General features: G+C 33.5%; 1 long non-coding RNA gene across 1 annotated transcript; it reads left to right on the forward strand.

Moving 5' to 3' along the window:
* The first annotated feature begins 10,218 nt into the window (after positions 1 to 10,218).
* Positions 10,219 to 12,316, forward strand: LOC141682549 (uncharacterized). Its single transcript, XR_012559823.1, has 4 exons — positions 10,219 to 10,375; positions 10,697 to 10,790; positions 11,222 to 11,326; positions 11,514 to 12,316. It is a non-coding gene; the product is annotated as an uncharacterized LOC141682549 (long non-coding RNA).
* Positions 12,317 to 25,095: the final 12,779 nt, after the last annotated feature.

The following is a 25,095-nucleotide window of genomic DNA, read 5'->3' on the forward strand; positions in this document are numbered from 1 at the left end:
ATTAGGAACAAGCTTATAATTGTTACTTTTTTCACACCTTCCTTTCCATTCCTATTTTCCTAGATGGCTTTACCTTGTTTACATTCTTAACATCTTTCAGCTTATGCTTAAGCTGCTTCTTGGTCATTAAGCCTATGTTAACTTCAGTTGGCTTATCCTGTTTAGGTTTGTCAGAAGTTACTCTCTCCTTAACTTTTGATTTCTCAATATCAGACTTTGCAGTTACAAACTTAACAGGATTTACCTTTGGTTTTTGTTTAACAACTATAGGTTCAGTTTCTACAGTTCCCTTACTGTTCTTATCATCTCCATAACCTAAGCCCTCTTTCCAGTTTTCACTACTAAGAATATCCTGAGTTGCTTTACCAGAGTTAGTTCAAGTCCTGATAATCTCTCTTTCCTTTTCTAACTCAGTTTTTAGAGATTCATTCATTTTTAGCACTTCATCCCTAACATAAAAGGCATCATCTCTATCTTTCTGAGTTTGATGAAACATGACTAACTCTTTTTCTAAATAATCATTTCTCTTTTTTAAGCAAGATTTTCAGAAGTTAATCTTTCACATATTAAAGTTTGATCTTTATAACTAATGAACATGGTTTTAAGATATCTTCCTAACTCAGTAATATCATCAGTATGAAAGGCATAAGTAGTTTGAGGTACCTTTAAGTCAGTAGTATCAGAACTGCTATAAGCATTTTCCATCAAGGCATAGTTTTCCTGATCCTCAGAATCTGAAGCATCTGACCAGCTTTTCTTCTTTGTGACAAGAGCCTTGCCTTTGTCACTTTTCCCTTTTCTGTAATCAGGAGATATGTGGCCTTTCTCACCACAGTTGTAGCATTTAACATTTGAGTAATCTCCTCTGTCAGACTTTCCTCCTTTGCCTTCAGATTTTCTGAAACCTTTCTTATCAGAACTTGCACCTTTCCTGGAAAACTTCTTTCCTCTCCTGAATTTCCGGTATGCAATCTTTGTGATTCCTTTCACCATAAGAGCACACAGCTTCATCATCTCCTCATAAGGGTCCATCTCAGGTATACTTTCAGTTTCTGAGCAATCATCACTATCAGAACTTGATGACTCAGTATCAGACTTTGTGATGAGAGCCTTTCCCTTGCCTTTCTTTGAGGCAGCAAGTTTGGAACTTTCCTCCTCAGCCACAAAAGCAACTGTCCTTGAATTTCTTCCATTCCCCTTGCTTCTTTGTTCCATCTCAAGTTCATGAGTCTTGAGCATCCCATAAATTTCATCAAGAGTTGTTTCATCAAGATTATAGTTGTCTCTTATTATTGTGGCCTTCAAATCCCATCTTTCAGGAAGAGCTAACAGGAATTTAAGATTTGAATCTTCAATATCATACTCTTTGTCAACTAGTGACAAATCATTCAAGAGTTTGACAAATCTGTCATATAAATCAGTTAATGACTCATCAGGCTTTGTGTCAAAGTGCTCATATTCTTGAGTGAGTATTGTCTTCCTGTTCTTCTTGATTGAATCAGTTCCTTTACATCTTGTTTCCAAAGCATCCCATATCTCTTTTGCAGTCTTGTATTGAATTACCCTGTTTGACATGACATTATCAATGGCACTATGCAACAAGTCTCTTACCTTTGCATCCTTCACAATTAATGAGATATCTTCAGCAGTGTAATCACTTTTCTCCTTTGGTACAGACTTTGCTGGCTGACCTGCAACTTCCACAGAGTGTTTGGTTGGCATATGTGGTCCTTCATTAATCCTGTCGAGATATTCTAGATCTGTAGCTTCCAGAAACATAGCCATCTTCACTTTCCATATGGAATACTCAGAAGGTTTCAACATAGGAACTCTTATAGTCTCATATCGACTATGGGTTATGGTTTTTGGAGGTTCTTCAGTTTTGTTGGGCTTGGTTGGAGTTTCTTCTTCAGACATGATTGTTTATGGATCTTAAACTTTTTGTGTGTTAACAGATAGCTCTGATACCACTTGTTAGGTCACAGACACTGTAGAAGGGGGTTGAATACAGTGTTTACTACAATCAAATCGAATATAAGAACTCAAGTAACAGAAAATAGATTTTATTCAACATAATAAACTCTGTTATAATATGGAACTGTCCTCTCTCAGTGATGAACAAATTATCACGAGAGCTGCCAGGGTTACAATGAATAATAACTTTGATAATGATAACACTTATAGTGTAAACCCTATGCCTGTGTTTATATACTACACAGTTATAAGATAATGTTCTAATTGATATGGAATATAATTCTGCTTCCTAAAATATATCAATTAGTTATCTTTTCTTCCAAGTATTCTATTCTTCATAGAATTCCTTCTTCATGCATATTTCTTTCTGTCTTAGTCTCGATCTTCTTTCCTTTCAATCAGCCGCCTGCCTTATCTGAAAGTCATCTTAAGTCCTGATATTATCTCCTGATAAATATCTTCCGATAACTTAAGTTCTGATAAATTAAGTTCTGATACCTTAAGTTCTGTCTTCTGTATAAGTGCTGATTTCCAGTTAAGTACTGACTTGTCCTGTTAGGTAAGATCTGAAAACTAAACACAAATCATATTACACACGACATTATCAAATATATCTAACAACATTTGCAGCAGATTTAGTTTCATAGTTTATGCTAACATGCTATTTATCAGACTTTATATCAGACTTTGCATCAGACTTTACACTAGAAGGAATTACACTAACTTTCTTTAAAGAATGTTTTATTTGATAATAATCATAGTACAAACTATGATATTTCTTACAAGTATAAATGGAATTCCATAAACTACCACAATGAAAACAAGGATTTTGTGGTTTAAACCTAACAGACTGACTCTTAACTCCTGATCTAGGAGGCAAAGAGTTTATATCTTTATTTTTCCTGCAAAAAGAAGCAAGATGGTTAGAGTTTCCATAATTATAACATTTCTTTCTAGGATCATTAGGAACAGGCATATAATTATTGCTTTTATTTACACCTTCCTTTCCATTCCTATTTTTCCTAGCTTCCTTTACCTTGTTCACATTTCTAATCTCTTTCAGCTTATGCTTAAGCTGCTTCTTTGTCATTAAACCTATGTTTACTGAAGCTGGTTTGTCCTGTTTCAATTTGTCAGAAGTTGACTTTTCTTTGACTTCTGTTCTAGAATCTTTCATCTTTTCAGAATCAGACATTACAGTTTTTGCTACAAACTTAACATGATTAACTTTAGGCTTTTCAGCTTTCTTGGTAAAGTTTGGTTTAGATGACACAGTTTCCTTTTCTTCTTTATCATCTTCATAACCTAAGCCCTCTTTCTAGTTTCCACTACTTAGTATATTCTGAGTTGTTCTGCCAGAGTTAGTCCAAGTTTTGATGATTTCTCTTTCCTTTTCTAATTCAGATTTAAGAGATTTATTCAGTTTTAGCACTTCATCTCTAACATACAAAGCATCATCTCTTTCTTTCTGAGTTTGATGGAACATAACTAACTCTTTTTCTAAGTAGTCATTTATATTTCTAAGAGCAAGACTTTCAGATGTTAATCTTTCATTTGTTAAAGTCTGATCTCTAAAACTAATGAACATGGTTTTAAGATATTTTCTCAACTCAGTAATATCATCAGTATGAAAAGCAAAAGTTGTTTGAGGTACCTTCAATTCAGCAGTTTCAGGACTGCTATCAGCATTTGCCATCAAGGCATAGTTCACCTCATTTTCAGAATCTGAAGTGTTTGTCCAGCTTTTCTTCTTTGTGACAAGTGCCTTGCCTTTATCACTTTTTCCTTTCTTGCAGTCAGGAGATATGTGGCCTCTTTCACCACAATTGTAGCATTTGACATTTGAGTTGTCTCCTCTGTCAGACTTTCCTCCTTTGCCTTCAGACTTTTTGAATCCTTTCTTTTCAGAGCTTCCACCTTTCCTGGAAAACTTCTTGCCCTTTCTGAATTTCCTGTAGGCTATCTTTGTGATACCCTTCACCATAAGAGCACACAGTTGCATCATCTCTGCATCAACATCTACTCAGATAAGCTTTCAGTTTCTGAATCGTCATCATTAGAATCTGATGATTCTGAATCAGACTTTATGATGAGAGCATTTCCTTTGCCCCTCTTTGAGACAACCACTTTAGAAGATTCCTCCTCAGCTTTAAGAGGAACTGTCCTTGACTTTCTTTCATGCCTCTTGCTCCTTTGATCCATCTCAAGTTCATGAGTCTTGAGCATACCATAAATTTCATCAAGCGTAGTTTCAGTAAGGTCATAGTTGTCTCTTATGGTAGTTGACTTCAAATCCCAATTTTCAGGAAGAGCTAAAAGGAATTTTAGATTTGAATCTTCAAGATCATATTCCTTGTCCACTAGTTACAGATCATTCAAGAGTTTGGCAAACCTGTCATATAAATCAGTTAATGACTCATCAGCTTTTGAGTCAAAGTTCTCATACTCTTGAGTGAGTATAGTCTTCCTATTCTTTTTGATTGCATCAGTTCCCTGGCATCTTGTCTCCAAAGCATCCCATATCTTCTTTGTAGTCTTGCATCCAATTACCCTGTTTGACATGACATTATCAATTGCACTATGCAGCAAATGCCTTACCCTTGCATCCTTGGCAATAGATGAGATATCTTCTGGTGTGTATTCACCTTTCTCTTTTGGTATGGTCTTTGCTGGTTGATCAGTAACTGCAACAGAGAGCTTGGTAGGCTTATATGGTCCTTCATTAATTCTATCAAGGTATTCTGGATCTGTAGCTTCAAGAAACATGGCCATCTTCACTTTTCATATAGGATACTCAGATGGTCTCAGTATGGGAACCCTAATAGTCTCATATCGACTGTGGGTTTGAGTGTTTTGAGTATCTTGAGTTTTGGTGGGCTTAGTTGGAGTTTGTGTTTCTTCGGACATGATTTATTGTTTGGATCTTACTATATGTGTGTTAACAGAAAGGCTCTGATACCACTTGTTAGGTCACACAACACTATAGAAGGGGGTTGAATATAGTGTTTATACAATCAAATCGATTTCGAACACAAGTATGTAATAGTAATCAAATGTATTCAATAAATTCTGTTACAATAGAATAGTTGTTCTCTCTCAGTGATGAACAATATCACTAAGAGCTGCTAGGTTACAATGAATAATATTTTCGATAATGATAACACATATAGTGTAAACCCTAAAATGTGTTTATATAGTACAGAGTTACAAGATATCTTCTAATTGATATGGAATATAATTGTGTCTCCTAAAATAAATCAATCAGATATTATCTTATACAAGTCTTCTAACTCTTCATGCATATCTTCTATTATTTTAGTCACGATCCTTTCCTGTTAATCAGCTGCTTTCCTTATCTGAAGTATCCGCACTTAAGTCCTGATATAAATCCTGACGGCCTTAAATTCTGATATAAGTTCTGACTTCATTAAGTTCTGATTTCCAATAAGTCCTGATATTAAGTTCTGAAACTAAACACAACAGATTAGACATGACATCACAAATATATCTAACAAAGTGTATAGGTGGTTCACTTCATATCGAGACATAATAGTTCAATGGCTAACCGTATTTGGCCGGGAGATAATGCCCACTCAGATGTCATTCCTATATAATGTTAAATGATATAAAGTATCAATGAAATCTTTTATCGTGACAAAAAGAAAACTAGCAGAGTAGCATTTTTGGGGACACATTTTTCCCGCCCTTAGGCCTCCGAAATGATAGGAATGGCCCTAACTCCACAAGTAACCAAAATCCAAATCAAAACTAATTTCATGTTTGTTTATTATATTCTCCGTCAACGAAAATAAATCCTGAAAAAGTAAAACAAAGAAGATAAAGACTTCATATTAACAATCTAGCTGCAACTTTCTTATTTTATATAAAAACCTAATTCAAGCGAAATTTAAAAACACGAAATGGGAATGAAAATGCGTAAATTAACCAAATCAATAAAATTCTATTTCATAATCAGCTAAAATCAATAAAAAATTGTAACTTTATCGAACACTAAAATGGAACTTTATTTTTCAACCATATATTCAATTGAATTTTGTGGAGATTTTGAAGACACTATGTCGGAACTTAACACCGATGAAATTTATATGTATATAATAATAAAAATTCAAAATACATAAATACAACCGTATGTATATAATGATACAAAATAATAAATGTAAATTATTGGAAAGATAAAATGGACCATAAAAGGCTTGAGAAGAGAGAATGTATGTTGTAAAAAGAATGATGAAGCATCGTAGGTGTGATTAAATTTCAAATTCTGCGTTTTCAGAAGTAAATTTAAAAAGATAGCACATGAGTTAATTATATATATATATAAATCTATTTATATTAATATATATATATATATATGTATGTATATTATACACAAACTTCCGATTAAGAAAAAATTATCTGATTACTTAGATAATTTTTTTAACGACACATGTATTACGAGCATTTTTTTTTCTCTCAGTACAAGATATTCTAAACAAAACCTCAAAAATATATGTCTAGTGTATGTCTATATAACAATGAGATATAACAAATTTTGGTTTATTAAGTGACTGGATTACAACCAATCATTTCGAGGTTAAGAGAGTTATTCGAAAAAAATAAATATAAAAGGCAGAAGAAGAAAATAAGCAAAAGCATACAAACAATTGCAGATCCACTTCAATTACTTAATACTAAGCAGAGCACCTTTTAAGTTGTGTTTGTTTGCTACAATTATTTGTTAAGATAAAGTGAATTGTTTGTTATGCTAAAGAGAAGCTGTTAGATAATAAAAGTTGTTGGATATTATAAAAATATTATTTATTCTAATATATAGGCTATTCACTGAAATTCAGGGCTAGAATCCCATAAAAAATATTATAGTTAAATATTATGTTGATTAGTTTTAGAACTATTGCCAAAAGTTTATGGTTCGAGTCCCGTTAATCCGATATTACAGTGACATATTATAGTGATACATAAAATGGACTATAAAGCTCAAAACAGAACCATATGTTATTATACTTATGGTTTCATATAATATGTTTTCCTACTTAATAAATATATATTATATATTAAAAATAATATAAATATTAAAAACTATTATATTCGTGTATCGCTAATATAACATTATACAATAGTAAATTTTTTAATTATATTGGATAAAGTAATTGTAAAATTCAACATAAATAGTAAATAATTTTTTAAGTCTAGATATATTAATAAAAAATTATAATTCATCACTTTTCATTTGTTTATAGTAGGTTCAAAGAAAAATGTATAGAAATTAGTAAAAATTAATATTTAGTTTCCCGACACATATTTAGAGCTATCTATTTGATAATTACATGACGATATTGATCAAAATGACACCTTGTTAAGATTAGTGAACAAAGTAATATATGACCTTCACTTGAGTGACCAATTTAAAATTTTACTCGTATTATTTGTAAAGATACAAATAAGGTTAATGGTTCAAATTTAATCAATCATATATTATTTTATAATAGTTGATCTTTAACTGAAAATTATATACATTTAAATTAAAATTCTCTAAATAAGGTTTTATTTAATATTATTTAATGTCAATATTGTTATTCTCAAACAATCTAACAAAGAATTACAGAAGGGGGTTAAATGTAATTATGGCTACTTTTTCAATTTTAAGAATTGTTCTACTATGAATATATAATAGTGTTTGATTTAGCTAAAGTGCGGAATGAAAGTATTGAAGAAATCAAATACAAAGTAATCAAATACAAGTATATAAAAACTTTCTGGTGGATTGAATTTATCCACCAGAGATATATATTAATATGACAACTTTGTGTTGCAAGATTTGCACACAGCTGCTTACAAGTTGAACTTATAGAGAAATTCTTTTACAGATATGGCTTTATCTATTTCTCTGGTAATTGCTTAATAACTTGGATACTGTTCTACTTGCTACACTTGGTTTATATATCACCAAGTTACATGATAAAAAGAAAAACAAATAAGACAAAATGTTTCTAGTCTAATTTCATGCTCCTTCATTTCTCAATCCAGCATCTTTGAACATCTTCAGTTTAGCATGGAAATGAAAATGTTTCTTTGTTTTCTAAAACCTGTAAATAGGTTGTCACATACCAGTTGCATACAATCAACGCATGTGACTGTCAAGTCACTGTCAACTGCTCTTTTGAATTTGTTCATCCGTTGAAACTCAGTTAGATCAATCGTTGAGACTATGTTGGATCATCCATTGAGAGTCTGGTTGAACATCCATTGAAACTTTAGTTGATCATCCGTTGAAGTTTTGTGGAACATCCGTTGAGACTATCATCATAACAATTAACTTCATTTCATTTATACAAGATTACAAGGTATCTGATATTTATAATTAGCCAACCTATTTTGCATATCATTCTAGTAGTCAACATGACTTAAAATATTCTACAACATCTAGTTCTTTAAGGCATTACAATATGCAAAAATGTGCTACTAAACTTATTAATACATAAGCTACCATTTCAACGAATGTTAAAGTGATCATCCGTTGAAAGCTACAAAATCACTAAATTAAATCTACTAAGTATTTTGTTTAACATATCATGAAGTAACATCATCTTCCTAACAAATATTTTATTACTTAAATTAAAAATTATTAAAAATTTAAATAATATAAATATAAAATATATATGAAGACACATGTTTCATTCACGCTGTAAAGTTAGTACTATTAAACAGAACATTAAAAGTTTTGTTGGCGGTCTAGTTTAGTTACTGAATCAATAGCCATTATATATTTTTTATTAAGTTGATAGTAATCGTTGGATATAATGCTAAAATTAATTAATTATAAGAAGGGGTAAGGTTCGAACCACATCAACAATATATTTAAATTAACATTTACAATATATAATAATGATAAAAATAAGCGTGCACATGGATAATGTACTAGTATATATTAACTGAGATGATACATGATATACATGATAAGTGTAATACATAATTCAAAATGTCAGGTTTGATCTAATTAAATTTAGGCTTGTTAAAATATTAAGGTAAGAAGATATTTTAAAAATAAGTCATACGATTATAAATGTAAATCACATTTAATTTGTTTGAACAATTATACGATCTTAAAATAAAGTTTATTTATTATATATATCGAATCATTCTAATCAAACATATAGTTAAATTAAAATAATTAAATTAGGAACAATATACAGAAATAACTCGATAACAGAAATAACTAGATAGTATGTAAAGAATTTATTAACTGTTTTTTATTTATAAACAAATGATATTTAAAAAATTCGATGAAGAGACTTTTGTGAGTTAATAAGACCCTGACTTATTAATAATGAAAATGATTATTTGTCAATTATTATTGAATGTTTTGCATATATAACCTATCTTTTAATATAAATCAAAACACAACATATTTTGCAAGAAGCAATAAATTATAATAAATTCTAGTTTTTAATTTAGGTAAAGATATATTATCTTAAATAAAAAACAAGTGAAATTTTCCAAAAATTATGAGATGTGAAATATAACTGAATTTTAATTTTATAATTAATTACTCCCTCCCTATGTCCTCGTAATTTTTTTATATTTCGGAGAGAGTAACCGACACACAATTTAAAATGTATATAAAATATAGTTCCATAACGTAATTTTAAATTATTTTTTGAATAAAAATATAAAAACTCAAATTTTATTTAAAAAATAAAATCATAAAAATAAGTTCCAGAATTATAATTTATATGCATTTTAAAATGTGTGTCAGTCATCATCTCCGAAATTCAAAAAAATAAGGAGGTGGAGGGAGTACTAAATTGTAAAATAAACGAGTTTCAAGTAATAAAAAAATACAATCAAAATGTAGGAACTATTAATACCATATATAAATCAATAAATAAAGTAGATCACATTTGTGTACATAATAAATTTCTTTCCATATTTAAATGTAAAATATGAAAAAAATATTATTGAGCAACACATCTAGAAGATAACATAATGACAGAGCCCACTAAATATAGCCCATATAGCCCAATATATAATACTCATGTACAAGTCTATCTTCTAGAGACTTCGTTTTCCCATAAAGTCAAAATTATATAATAAATGTCAGTTTATCTACGAAACCGTCTTGCTATTCTAGAATAATCGATAAGACTTGAATATAAGTGGTCTCACATTGATGATTATTATCATTCACATTTGGTGTATTCTCAAACACCTAACTAATTTTTATCGAATTTGTTAAAAGTTCAAATATGTTGTAAAATTTAAAACAAGTTAATCAATATAATTTTAACATTATATTTTGAGGATTTTGAAAGAGTTCAGGTTAAAAATTGAGTGATGTATTTGAAGAAACTGTTGCCGAAGGTTATGCAGAAACTACAAGCAGGTAACGAAATTTACATATTTTTTCTTTTGATTACCATTTTGATTGGTTTTTATATGTAAGACTTATTTAAGTATTTGTTTATTTCTTAATTATAAAAGGGGATGATTTCCTACTTATAAGTGTATTATTATTTTTGTTTTGTTGTTATGGTGATGATGATGGCTTTTATTATAAATTATTGATATTGGACGACATGTACAATTAAAAAATTTATCACCTTCAATAAGATGCAAATATAGATACAAATTCAGTTTTTCGTATATGTTTTCGAAGCATTGATGTATATATATTATCCTTAAAATCTAAATTCTCCACATGTAGGGATTGTTCATGATACATCAGAGTGTATCCGTGGTGGAGGATAATCAGGTAGGGTAGTAATGAGGGAGCGGAGAAATAGAAGAGGACTCTGAAGGTGAATCACTTTTATCATAATTCTGAATGTCTTTGATATGTAACAACAATAATTATTATATGTTATTGTGCTTAATCGCAATACGATAATCTTGTAATTTTTTTTTTAACTTAGTTAGATTAAATGTCGTGTTAGATTATAAATACTTGTTAAAGATGTACCACAACTGGATTCATGATTCATATAATATATGTTTTATTTTGTATGAATTACAAAAAGTGCAAGATTCTATTGCATATATTATCCAGATGGAGAATATTCGACACGAGAACATGAAGTGATCATTTGAACCTTAATATTTGCATAATTATGATTTCTTTAGTATTTAAGAAGTGGTTTTTAAAGCAATTATAGAGTGTTAACCTCTAAAAATTGGTGAGGAATTTCTAATTTCATGACATCATGGCTTTAATTTTATGATTTATTTACAGGATGCACAATCTCATTCGGAGCGGGATGAAAATCTCTTTTAACAAATTATAAACAATGTCATTTTTCGGGCTGAGAAGACGAAAGAATCTCATAATTCCTCAGAGGTATCTCAAAGTCTACATGATGAAATTAATATAAAAATAGATCCGTTAATGTACATAAAACAAGTGGCAGATAAAGAAAAACTTTACCACAATGAAGGAAATTTTAAATATTTTTGTAGCTGCAACAGTGGCCGCATTTACATCCTCAACTCATGTGTTTGCTTATGTTTTATATTCTTTTACCTAGGATGGTGTCGTTGTTAAAACTGTAAATGGAACTCTAGATGATCGTCCACCTGAAAAAAGCTGAAGCTTGAGAGTGATCACTCTGTTCTCCTAAAAGCTCGTAATCCTCGACCATTGGTTATATCTCATCCTCATCCAGACTCATTGCAGCATCATGATACAATCACCTCAAAAGAGTTAAATCAACATGATCAATACTTCCATCATCTCCTCCACCTATTCCACCTCTACCACCTTCAAATCCATTCACGTAGTCCTAGTTCATGCCGAGTACGGGGCTGAAAAAGGTGTAATATATAAAAATGGCCCATTCCAACAACAGTCGTCACCCTTTCTTTACTCTGCCATATGGGCTGAATATACAAGAAGTTTAAATTTTCAAGATCCTTTAGTAGTGTCTTATCAAAACTATCAGAATCCGGGTATATTCTATGGCCAACAGACCTTCCCGGCAACACCAGCCTCCCGACAACTGGAAGAAGGTGATGGTTAGGGAATGTAGTTAGTTGTTTATCGTTCTTATGTACTTCATTGGGTAATAGATAGATCATACTGTATAGGGGTTTATATATTCTATATTTATATCCCTGGATACATAGATTCAAGTGTTAGAAATATGTTGTGAACTTGATGATAAGTTAAACAAAACACTTTAGTAGATTTAACTTAGTAATTTTTGTAGCTCTCGATGGATGATTTAATATAGTCCCGACGGATGAACTTTATAGTCCCGACGGATGACAATTTGATATCGATCGAGAGTGTAGCTTATGTAACAAATAAGTACTGTAGCACATTTATGCAAACAACATGTTTTAGTCTAGTAGATTGTGTAGGGTTCTCTAAGTCATGTTGACTACTAGATTGATATACAGAATAGGTTGGCTAATTGTAAATATGAGATGTCTTGTGATTCTGTATAAGTGAAATAGAGTCAAGTGACAGATAGACTCCCGACGGATGATCTATAAGGCTCCCGACAGATGTTCAATAAAGTACCCAACGAATAATCATCTTGACTCCCGACGGATGATCATATTCAAAATAGCTATTGATAGTGACAACACACTCACATGTGTCAGGTGTTTGCAAAAGGAATATGGCAGCCTGTTAAGCAGGATTTTGAGAACAAAGAAGCATTACCATTTCAATGCAAATGTGAAGATATTCAAAGATACTGGAATAGAGTAATGAAGTGGCATGGAGTTAGACTAGATATAGTCTTGTTTTATTATCTTGTCTTACTGTCATGTTACTTGGTGATATATAAACCAAGTGTAGCAAGTTAAACATTTAACTAACCAAGCTTATTTTTCAGAGAAACATATCAAGCTGTATTCTATAAGAATTTCTATGTAGTTTTGTTTGTTCAACTTGTAAAGCAGCTGTGAGCTATTCAAAGCTTCATGGAGTTCTCATTCTAATATATATATATATATATATATATATATATATCTGGTGGATACTTTCAAATCCACCAGAAAGTTTTAGAGCTTGTGTTTTATTACTTAGTGTTTTAATTTCTATTACTCTTTCATTCCGCACTATTGCAAATCAAACACTGTTATATATATTAAGTTAATAATTTTAAAATCCTAAAAAGTAGCCAGAATTACATTCAACCCCCCTATGTAATTCTTGTTGTATTGTTAGGGAATAACAATTGGTATCAGAGCAAGCTCTTAAAGAACAAAGAGTATAAAGATCACAACAAATAACAAGATGAACAAGAAGGATGTTGGAGTTAAAATTCCATTTCTGGACAAAGACAACTATCACCACTGGAAGGTGAAGATGCACCTACATCTTCTTTCCCAAGATGATGCCTATGTGGACTGCATAGAGAGAGGTCCTCATGTACCTATGAGAGCTGTAACTGGCAATGAACCATCTGTTCCAAAACCTAGGCATGAATGGTCAGATCCTGATATTGAGCAAGTCAGGAAGGATAAGAAGACCATGAACATATTGTTCAATGATGTTGATGGTGATATGTTTGATAACATTATTAAATTTAAAATAGCCAAAGAAGTTTGGGACACAATACATATTATTTGTGATGGTACTGAGCAAGTGAGGAAGAACAAGATGCAACTCCTGATTCAGCAATATGAGCATTTCCACTGTGAAAAAAGTGAGTCAATCACTGATTTATTTAGTAGATTTCAAAAACTACTAAATGCTCTGAAGCTGCATGGAAGAGTCTATCAAACAAAAGAATCTAACATCAAGTTCCTTACATCTCTCCCAAAGGAGTGGAAGCCAATGACAGTCTCACTGAGAAACTCACAAGATTACAAGGAGTTCACCTTGGAGAGACTATATGGCATCCTGAAAACCTATGAGCTTGAAATAGAGCAAGATAAAAGGATGGAGAAAGGAAGAAAGAAAGGAGGATCCATAGCACTTGTTGCTGAGTTAGAGAAGGAGAAAGAGGTGAAGGTAGAAGCTGTTGAATCTACTTCAAAGGTCTGTGAAAGCAAGGGTAAAGGGCTGGTAGCTGAGAATGAAGATCAGTTGAGCCAAGATGACATGGATGATATTGATGAGCATCTAGCATTTTTATCCAGGAGATTTTCCAAGCTCAAATTCAAGAAGAATTTTGGAGCAGCCAAGCCAAATGGAAACATGGTTGATAAAGCAAAATTCAAATGTTTCAAATGTGGCTTGGCAGGACATTTTGCTAGTGAGTGTAGAAAGTCTGATTCCAGCAAAAAAAAGTTTGAGCCGGTTGATTATAAACATAAATATTTTGAGTTGCTCAAACAAAAGGAAAGGGCTTTCATCACACAAGAGAATGACTGAACTGTAGATGGATTAGATGAAGATGAAGAAACAAGCTATATCAATCTAGCCCTAATGGCCAAATCAGATGAAACTGAGACCATTTCTTCAAGCAATCAGGTAATCACCACTAACCTAGCACATTTATCTAAAGCTGAGTGTAATAATGCAATAATTGACATGTCTACAGAATTATATAACCTGCGTGTTACACTTAAGTCCCTCACTAAGGAAAATGCTAAAATTAAAGAAAACAATTTATTTTTAAGTGAAAGGAATAATGTACTAGAGTCTCAATTTATTGAATTTGAAAAATTGAGAATTGAGTGTAAAATTGCTAAGAATGAATTAACTGAGTCCTTGAAGAAAGAAGAGATTTTAAGGAAACAAGTTGAGAGAGAACAGGAAGTAATTAAAGCATGGAAATCATCTAGAGATGTTCATGCTCAAATTACTAAAGTTCAAGGTATAGAATCCTTTTGTGATGCAGCCTGGAAAAAGAGCAAAGAGAAGCTTGGCTCCAATCTGGTTGAAGGACTCTTTACAGATGTGGACTTGACGGATGATGAAAATCATCCGTCGGATAATTAAAAGGATTATCTGTCTAGAGACAAGGAGCCACATCAGTCGGCTGTGAGTAAACTAGTTAGCAAAGCTAAGTTAGTTAAATTGAATGAGAAATATGGATCAATTTCTAAAAACTTTGTTCCAGGAGAATTAAGTCAAGTTAGAAAAGAAAAGAAAATTAATGTTGGTCATATGTCTATCAAGCAATTGAATGATAGGCTGGAAAAGATTGAGGTTAAAAAAGAAGCTAAAAAGAAAAACAATAGAAATGGGAAGGTAGGGATTAACAAACATAACAACTACACATCTGATAAATATGCACCAAGAAAAATCTGTGTTAAGTGTGGTAGTGTTAATCACCTGTATGTTAATTACAAGATTGCTATGCCTACTCCCATGACTGCACCATCTTCTTTTTCCAACATGACTGCCATGTCTGCAATGCCTATAAATGTTATGCCTGCTCATAATATGAATGCACAATTTGCTAATATACCATTTGCACCTAATCCTTATTATGTTGCATTTAGTATGCCACAAATGTCATTAAGCATGCCTTACTGGAATAACATGTTTGCAAATAACATGCATTTTCATGTAAACCAAAATGTGCATGATAATTCTATTTCAATGAATGGTTTCAAAGGTCCAACTCAAATGACTAAGGATGAATCTGAGATCCCCAAGTCAAATGAGATCAAACCTAAAAAACCAAAGAAAAAGGCTAACAAGGCAGGACCCAAGGAAACTTGGGTACCAAAATCAACTTGATTTGGTTTTGATGTGTGCAGGGAAACAAAAAGAATCTTTGGTATCTAGACAGTGGTTGCTCAAGGCACATGACTGGAGATTTTACCCTGCTCACTGAGTTCAAGGAAAGGCTAGCCCAAGTATCACTTTTGGAGATGACAACAAGGGTTATACTGTGGGATATGGCTTGATATCAAAGGATAATGTCATCATTGAAGAGGTTGCCCTAGTGGATGGACTCAAGCATAATTTGTTGAGTATCAGCCAGCTTTGTGAAATGGGCAACTCAGTCACTTTTAATTCAGAAGCTTGTGTTATGACCAATAAAAAGAGCAACAAAGTGGTTCTTACTGGAGTGAGAAAATGGAATATGTACCTAGCTGATTTCAACTCATCAAATGCAGAATCAGTAACTTGTCTTCTCAGTAAAGCAAGTCAAGATGAAAGTTGGCTATGGCACAAGAAGCTATCCCATCTAAACTTCAAGACCATGAATGAGCTAGTCAAGAAAGAGTTGGTCAGAGGTATCCCTCAAGTGGAGTTTACTAAGGATGGATTGTGTGATGCTTGTGAGAAAGGAAAACGGGTTAAAGCATCATTCAGAAAGAAACTTGATTCAACAATTGAAGAACCTTTGCAACTATTGCACATGGATTTGTTTGGACCAGTCAATGTGTTGTCCATCTCAAGGAAGAGATATTGCTTAGTAGTTGTAGATGATTTCTCAAAGTTCTCTTGAACATATTTTCTAAAGTCCAAAGATGAAGCTAGTGAAATCATCATCAATCACATAAGGCAAGTCAATAATCATCCTGACTTTAAAGTAAGAAGAATCAGGAGTGACAATGGAACTGAGTTCAAGAATTCTGTGATGAGATCATTTTATGAAGATAATGGGATTATGCATGAGTTTTATGCAGCTATAACTCCACAACTAAATGGAATGGTGGAAAGGAAAAACAGATCTCTTATTGAAGCTTCAAGGACAATGCTTGAAGAATCAAAGTTACCAACATACTTTTGGGCTGAAGCTGTGAATACTACATGCTACACTCAGAATATTTCTTTGGTTAATCAAGAAAAATGCATGACACCCTACCAATTGTTCAAGAATAGGAAGCTAACTCTAAATTTCTTACATGTTTTTGCCTGTAAATGCTACATTCTATGAAATCAAACTGATCAACATGGAAAATTTGATGCCAAGGCAGATGAAGGAATCTTCGTTGGATATGCTATTGGAAAAGAATATAGAGTCTACAATCTAAGAACCAACATTGTTATGGAATCAGTACATTTTGTGTTTGATGATAAAAAGATTGAAGGACTACAAGATAGTGATTTCCATGTGAGCCTCAAATTCGACAATGTTGAGATGGTTAGTGATGACAGTGATGATGAAAGTGATCAAGAAATAGTGGCTAAGGACAATATAGAAAATTCTACAACTAATGAAGTACATAACTCAACATCCATCGAGTTACATAATGCTTCATCCGTCGGTAGACAATCAGCCTCATCCGTCGAGATACATAGTGCATCATCCGTCAGAACAATAAGAGAAGCTGAGAGTCAAAACAGATCACTTACAGAAAGAACCCCATCTTTTAGTAAAAGATCCACAAACTCAGGGGGATTTTCTTATAATCAAAACTCAGTCACATATCAAGATAACAATGAGGCCTCTTCATCTAGAGCTAATCTACCATAACAGAGAAAATGGACTAGAGATCACCCTTTTGAGCTTATTATTGGTGATGCATCTTCTAGAGTTTAAACAAGGAAAGCAACTCATGACGAATGTCTATATAGTAGCTTTCTCTCAAAGGAAGAACCCAAGAAGGTAGAAGAAGCTCTGTTGGATCCTGATTGAGTATTAGCTATGCAGGAAGAACTAAACCAATTTAAAAGGAACAAGGTATGGAAGATGGTACCCAATCCTAAGGGAAAATATCCAATTGACACCAAGTGGGTATTTAGAAATAAGATAGACGAAAATGGCATAGTTGTCAGGAAAAAAGATAGATTGGTTGCTAAGGACTACTGCCAGAAAGAAGGAATAGATTTTGATGAAACTTTTGCTCCTGTTGAAAGACTTGAAGCCATCAGAATTTTCTTAGCCTATGCAGCCCATGTCAATTTCAAAGTCTATCAAATGGATGTCAAAAGTGCCTTTCTGAATGAATATTTGGAGGAAGAAGTCTATGTCAGTCAGCCTCCTGGTTTTGAAGATCCAAATTTTCCAGAATATGTCTACTATCTTTTGAAAGCACTTTATGGATTGAAGCAAGCACCTAGAGCCTGGTATGACACTTTATCAAAATTCCTCTTAGAAAATCACTTCACAAGAGGTAATGTTGATAAAAATTTATTCTTTAAAAATGTTATTGGCTCTAATATACTTGTTCAAATTTTTGTAGATGATATTATATTTGGCTCTACAGATGATTTTTTTTACAAAAGGTTTGCCAAACTGATGCAAAGTAAGTATGAAATGAGCATGATGGGAGAACTAACTTACTTTCTTGGCTTACAAGTTAAGCAAGTTAGTGATGGAATATTCATTAGTCAAACCAAATATATTTATGATATTTTAAGGAAGTTTGACTTAATGGATTGCACATCTGCAAAAACTCCCATGGCCACTGTAACTAAACTTGAATTAAATACTAATGAAAAGTCTGTGGATATTTCAAGTTATAGAGGCATGGTTGGTTCACTTTTGTACTTAGAAGCTAGCAGGCCATATATAATATTTGCTACTTGTATTTGTGCTAGATTTCAGGCTGATCCTAAATAATCTCACTTAGTAGCTATTAAAAGAATTTTCAGATATCTCAAGGGAACACCAAAACTTGGCATTTGGTACCCAAGAGATTCTGGTTTTGATCTAACCAGTAATTCAAATGCAGATTATGCAGATTGTAAAATAGATAGAAAAAGTACAACAGGAACCTGTCAATTTCTGGGAAACAAGCTTGTATCCTGGTTCAGTAAAAAGCAAAATTCAGTTTCTACTTTTACAGCCGAAGCTGAATATATTGCTGCTGGTAGTTGTTGTGCACATATTTTATGTATGAAAATCCAACTGTTGGACTATGGTCTACAAGTGGACATAATTCCTATTTTATATGATAACACAAGTACAATTTCCATCACTGAAAATCCAATACAACATTCAAGAACAAAGCATATAGACATCAAGTACCACTTCATTAAGGAACATGTGATGAATGGTACTGTGGCACTTCATTTTGTTCCAAGTGAAAAGCAGCTTGTAGAAATCTTTACCAAGTCACTTGATGAATCCACCTTTTCTAGGTTGGTAAGTGAGTTAGGTATGCTTACTTATTCTTGAATATTTTCTGATAATTTTGCAAGCTATAATGCAGCCAGAAACTTAAGTGATTTTTCTGTTTTAGATGAAATTTTGGCTAAGTCAAAATTTACATCTCGACGGATGCTCATTATCCATCGAGTTTGATCATCCGTCAGAATAGAATATCTTAATAAAAAAATTAATTACTTTTCTGGATTATTTTATACCCGACGGATAACTATTTTATCCTCATCCATCGAATTTTCAACATCTTAGCCGCTAAAAGTACTGAACATTATCCATCAGATACACTTACAGTCTGTAAGTATATCACGACGGATAATTGACAGAATTTTAACAGTTTGTTTTATTTTAAACGTCTATTTTAGGCAATTTTGATTGGTTACTTTATTTTACTCTATTACTTTTGATAGTTTATTTCTCAGATAGTATAAAAACTAAATTCACTTTCATTCTTTTCTTTTATCTTTCTCTACTGCAATTAACTACTCTCTTTTTCTTCAAAGAAAAACCCTCTCTCTTTCTGCAAGTTATCTTACTCTAAAAATGGCACCAGTAGTCAAAATCATGTCTCAGTCAGGATTTATCTATGAGAAGAACAATTTTGTGGCACTTGTGAACAAAGGGATTCCAGCATCCGAAGATTATCACAAAATGATGGATTTGGTGAAGGGATGAAAGCTTAATTATGCAATGCTGGAATCACCCACAATCTACTACAAAGTTGTGGAGGAGATGTGGACAACTACTGTCTATCAGGCCAATGACAAGACCATCACTCTCTCCATCAAAGGTAAGGAACACTGCATTAACTGTGACATTATCAAAGCATGCTTTAAAATTCAAGATAACACCACTACTAATCCACACACAGATGCTGATATAGTTAATTTGTTTAACTCCATGGGCTATGCACTTCCTATTACTAAATTAAGTGAGATTAGAAGGCTAGGTCTTAGAAAAGAGTGGAGTTTCTTGTGTGATGTAGTCACCAAAGTGTTTTCTAGTAAGATAAGTAACTTTGATTCTGTTAATACTACTATGCTTAACATGCTTTACATGCTTCTCACTGATAAGTACTTCAATTTCAGCGATGCTGTTATTTTTGAGTTAGGATATAAGTTAGGAGAGGTTAATAATAGATCTAAACATATCAATTATGCTAGATTCCTTATGATTATTGCTAACCATATCTGTGAAGATCTTGTAATTGAGAACCTAACCAACAAATTAGATTGTTGGGTTCAAGAAAGAAGGGTAATTGCAGACTTGAATAGAGCTGATCACCACAAAGAGGTGCCCTTAGTTTATTTTCCAATCATGGAGGGCCCTCAGGTAAGTGAGGTAAGCACCACTGTCTCTACAATTCCAACCTCACAAATTTCTTTGCCTTTGAGTGTGGCTATGGCATCTGTGTCAATGACCCAACAGATGTCTACCTAAGCTACCAAAACGAAAACTTTAAAATCCAAAACAAAGAAAACCCCCTCTGGTTTCTCTAAAAAAAACCAGTTGCAAAATCTACCAAAACTAAAGAGGGGAGTGTGAAGGGTAGTGAGATAGGTGAGGGACAGGGTGAACATCAAAGAAACCCCAAGGATAAGGATGGAGAGGCAAGTGTACCTAAACCTAGCCACACCACAGTTTCTCAACAAATTATGGTGATTAATAAGAAAATCAGCTCACTTCTAGTTTCATCCTCCCAAAAGGATGTCACTATTGAAACAAGCTCCCAACCAGGAGCACAGGCCAAGAGGGGAAGGGACACAAGCTAACCACAAACTTATGCCAGAAAGAAGGGATCTAAAACCATTGGGGATGCACATGGAACACATACAGTGCAAACTGAAGCTAAAGACTCAGTCACTGCACCATCTCAAAGTCAAGTTGATGTGGCTCCAATAAATGTGGAGTCACAACCAAAATCTTTAGTAATAGAAGCACCACAAACAACAAACTCTCCCACAAATTCACTGGATGTGGATATGATCAACACATCAATTCCTGATTCCCCTTCTTTAACTCTTTTGGGGAAGCCAAAATCTAGTGCAAGTGAGCTTCATCTTTTGGATGATTTGTTGGCTCACTTGCCAATTCTTTCAGGATCTATTGAGACATCTGTGCCCAAATTTTCATCAATCTGCACATAGTCTACAATAGTCTCCACTCCAAATTCATTCATTTCTTCTGTTCTGGTGGATATTTTTTATCCGTCGGTTAGTGATTGTATCCCGATGGATGTGCCTAACAGCAATCATCCGTCGGCTAGCCTAACTACTATCCCGAAGGATGTTCCTCATCTTCCGGTACTCACTACACACACTAAAATTTCAACAATTGTTACAAGTGTAGATGAGTTAGTAGTTGTACAATCACTCTTAGGACTGAGGGATGGGAGTGAAATGAGTGAGAGGCTGGGTTGCTCCCAGGCAAAAGGAGAGGAAATGAGTGAACTCATGCAGGCTATTTCTTCCAGCCTGGTAAAAGACAGTGAGAGGAGTTCCACCTTAGAAGGTGAAGGTGAGGGTGTGAGGGTGGTGAGCCAAGGGGAGCCCTTGATGCAACAAAAGTGAGAAATTGAGAGAAATACAGGTACAGGAGAAAGAAGGATGGAATCCATTGCTAGTGAGTCAATGAATGTCAGTGATGTAAAAAAAGAAAAACTATTTCCGCAAGATTATCAAGCGCTAATTGATTCTATCTCTTTGGATGCTGAGACATTTACTCATCCTGTCACAACATATCAAATTTTGGCTGAACATGGCAACGAGGAGGCTGTGAAGATACTCAACTTGGTGCACACTACAGCTTCAATGTAAAGGGCCAATGATGCCATCCCATCCATGCCAAACAAGGTTGATGATGATGTTGACTATGGAACTGGTGAGTCTGAAGACTTCTTTGGAGATGAAGATGGTGATGGGGAAGAGTTCTTGGACATAGGGGAGAAGCTGGCCCTAGCTCTAGATCAAACATTCCACCTTGGGTGTTTTCTAAAGAGTATGATTAACAACATTTCAAGACAATTCTTTTCCACATCTTTCTACATACACACACTTCTCTTCAAGCCACCACTAATGCAAGCACCAAGAAACTTCTACAGGAACACCTAAACTCTCTACAACTACATCAAATACAAACTCTTCAACACAATTAAGATGTCACTTTAATCAAAACAGAGATTGACCAAGTCAAGAAGGATGTCTCTGATAGATTGGATGCTAAATTTCCAGATATAACGGTGCTTGACATTAACAGACAGTTGAGGAAGAATTCTAATCTTGCAACTAAAGTGGATTCATTGGACACAAGACTGAGAGCAGTAGAAGCCTCTCTCACATCTATTCATCTTCATCAAGCACAATAAACTCAATTGCTCCAAAAGCTGGTGGCTGCACAAACTTCCACCTCCACTCTACTTGATGATAACAAAAAGGAGGAGAAAGATCCAAACATCCCAGTTACTCAAGGAGAGCCAACCAGTGAGAGGGAGCATGTGATAAATGTTTAAATCAGTCAAGTAATAGTTCCAGAAATTACTTTGCCAAAGCCACCAGTACTGGACAACATTGATCTGATCCAAATAGCAGCTACTAAGCTTGATTCAAAGACAAATCTCAAGATGCTTGATGTTGCAGCTGTTGAGAAGGAATTGGATGATAAATGGAAAAAGATTGATGCAGAATTCAGAAGAAATTTGGTCAAATACAGAAACCAAACAAAACTTTTCATCACCACTTACAAGTCAAGCAAATCTCAGTGAATGAAATGAGTCTAGGTAGTTTGGAAAAAGGCCAAACTTCATGCATCAAATATCCAAAAGCCAATATTATTTTAAAGCCTAAAAAGAACTATCCAAAGTCATCAGACAAGAATCCCTTGGATCTCGTGTTTGAGACTCCAAAACTAGATGAAAAGAAGCTATTGGAAAGGTCCATAGCATTTTACAAAGATCCATCTGATTCAGTATAAAAGAAGAGAATTGCCAAGATCTACAGGAATGGTAAGGAAATCTGTGTGGTGGCTGGACACCCTCAGTTTGTAGAAGATAAGAAGGAAGAAAAATAAAGGATCAAGCAAGAAAAGAAGCAGGCTTCCTTAGATGCTAAAAAGCTCAATCAAAAGAAGAAGAAAGCTACTATCTTGGCCAAACTTCAAGCTGTGAAGACTACAACTGAGATTTCTGCAAAACCACCTGTGATTACTGAATTTCAAGATCAACAAATGCAAAATGAAAGTTAATAGAAAAGGAAATTCAGATACAAGCTTCACTCTAAAAGAAAATTAGACCTCAGTGATGAGGAAATGGAAGACTACATTCCCAAATAGTCTACAACTTCAACTCAAACATCCAAGCCCTCAGTGGTACATGAGGAATTCAAGGTGGATCCAATAAAGAACTTTCATGGTGAGCCTATAATCCCCAAGGATGAGCCAATAGACTGGAAAAGTTTTCCAATTCCTGAACACAATTTACCTATCTTCAACAAGCCAAAAAAATAAAGTCTAGAGCAATCAAGAAAGTCAAGCCTATGACTCTCAGAACCAAGACCCTAACCAAATATCAATCTACAGTCAACAAGGGAGATCTTTATATATATGTGACATCAAGGAGTTTTCAGATATAAACCTCCACTTGGATGTATTGGAGGAAGTAAGAGGGATTGATGCTCACATAAATCTTCCTAAAAGACTAGTGTTTAAGTACAAGGGAGAGAGAGAAATCACATGGCCACTTCATAGGATTCTTCAGGAAAGCTGCTCTAAACTGATAAAGATCTTCTCATCCTTCAAAAAAAACTTTGGTTTCAATGTAACTGCAAGGAAATTGGTCCGAAAGAAGATAGAAGATCTAAGGAGTGATACAACCAATAATGCACTTCTAAGAACTCTAACAATTCCCTTCACAGGAAGTAATGTACATTTGAGGCCTTATTGGATGATGGAATTCATGGATGACAAGGGTGTTAGAAAATTATTCAGACTGGATGACTAATTGAGTATCTCTAGCAATGAGACTCTATTGAAAATGCAAGAAAAGCTGGATCTATCTGAAGCTGATGAACTTGAATTTCACGGACAACTCCAGAATCAAATAAATGAGAATAACAGGAAGCTTGTGAAGAAATTCAAACAATCAAGGAAATAGAAATCATCTGCTCAGACTAGAGGAGCACCTTGATAATGATTGTGAAAACTCTTTGCACACTTTGCTTTGTTCAAATTTTCAATAAATTTGTAGCACTTGTTAGTTTTATCTACTATCTTTTAATCAGTATATTTAGGGTGTTTTGTTATCATCAAGTTTCTCTTAATTTATGGCTAAAATTCCAATAGACATAAATTGGGGGAGATTCTTAGGAATATGTTGTAAACTTGATGTTAAGTTAAACAAAACACCTTAGTAGATTTAACTTAGTGATTTTTGTAGCTCTCGATGGAAGATCTAATATAGTCCCGACGGATGAACTTTATAGTCCCGACGGATGATAATTTGACATCCATCGAGAATGTAGCATATGTAATAAATAAGTACTGTAGCATATTTATGCAAACAACATGTTTTAGTCCTGTAGATTGTGTAGGGTTCTCTAGGTCATGTTGACTACTAGATTGATATGCAGAATAGGTTGGCTAATTGTAAATATGAGATGTCTTGTAATTCCATATAAGTGAAATAGAGTCAAGTGACAGATAGACTCCCGACGGATGATCTATAAGGCTCCCGACGGATGTTCAACAAAGTACCCAATGGATAGTCATCTTGACTCCCGATGGATGATCATATTCAAAATAATTATTGATAGTGACAACACAGTCACATGCGTCGGGTGTTTGCAAAAGGAATGTGGCACCTGTTAAGCAGGATTTTGAGAACAAAGAAGTATTACCATTTCCATGCAAATGTGAAGATATTTAGAGATGCTGGAATAGAGTAATGAAGTAGCATGGAGTTAGACGAGATATAGTCTTGTTTTATTATCTTTTCTTAATGTCATGTAACTTGGTGATATATAAACCAAGTGTAGCAAGTAGAACATTTAACTAAGCAAGCTTATTTTTCTGAGAAACATATCAAGCTCTATTCTGTAAAAATTTCTCTGTAGTTTTGTTTGTAACTTGTAAATCAGCTGTGAGCTAT

This window comes from Apium graveolens, chromosome 9 (assembly GCF_009905375.1).
Source record: "Apium graveolens cultivar Ventura chromosome 9, ASM990537v1, whole genome shotgun sequence".
NCBI classification, from domain to species: domain Eukaryota; kingdom Viridiplantae; phylum Streptophyta; class Magnoliopsida; order Apiales; family Apiaceae; genus Apium; species Apium graveolens.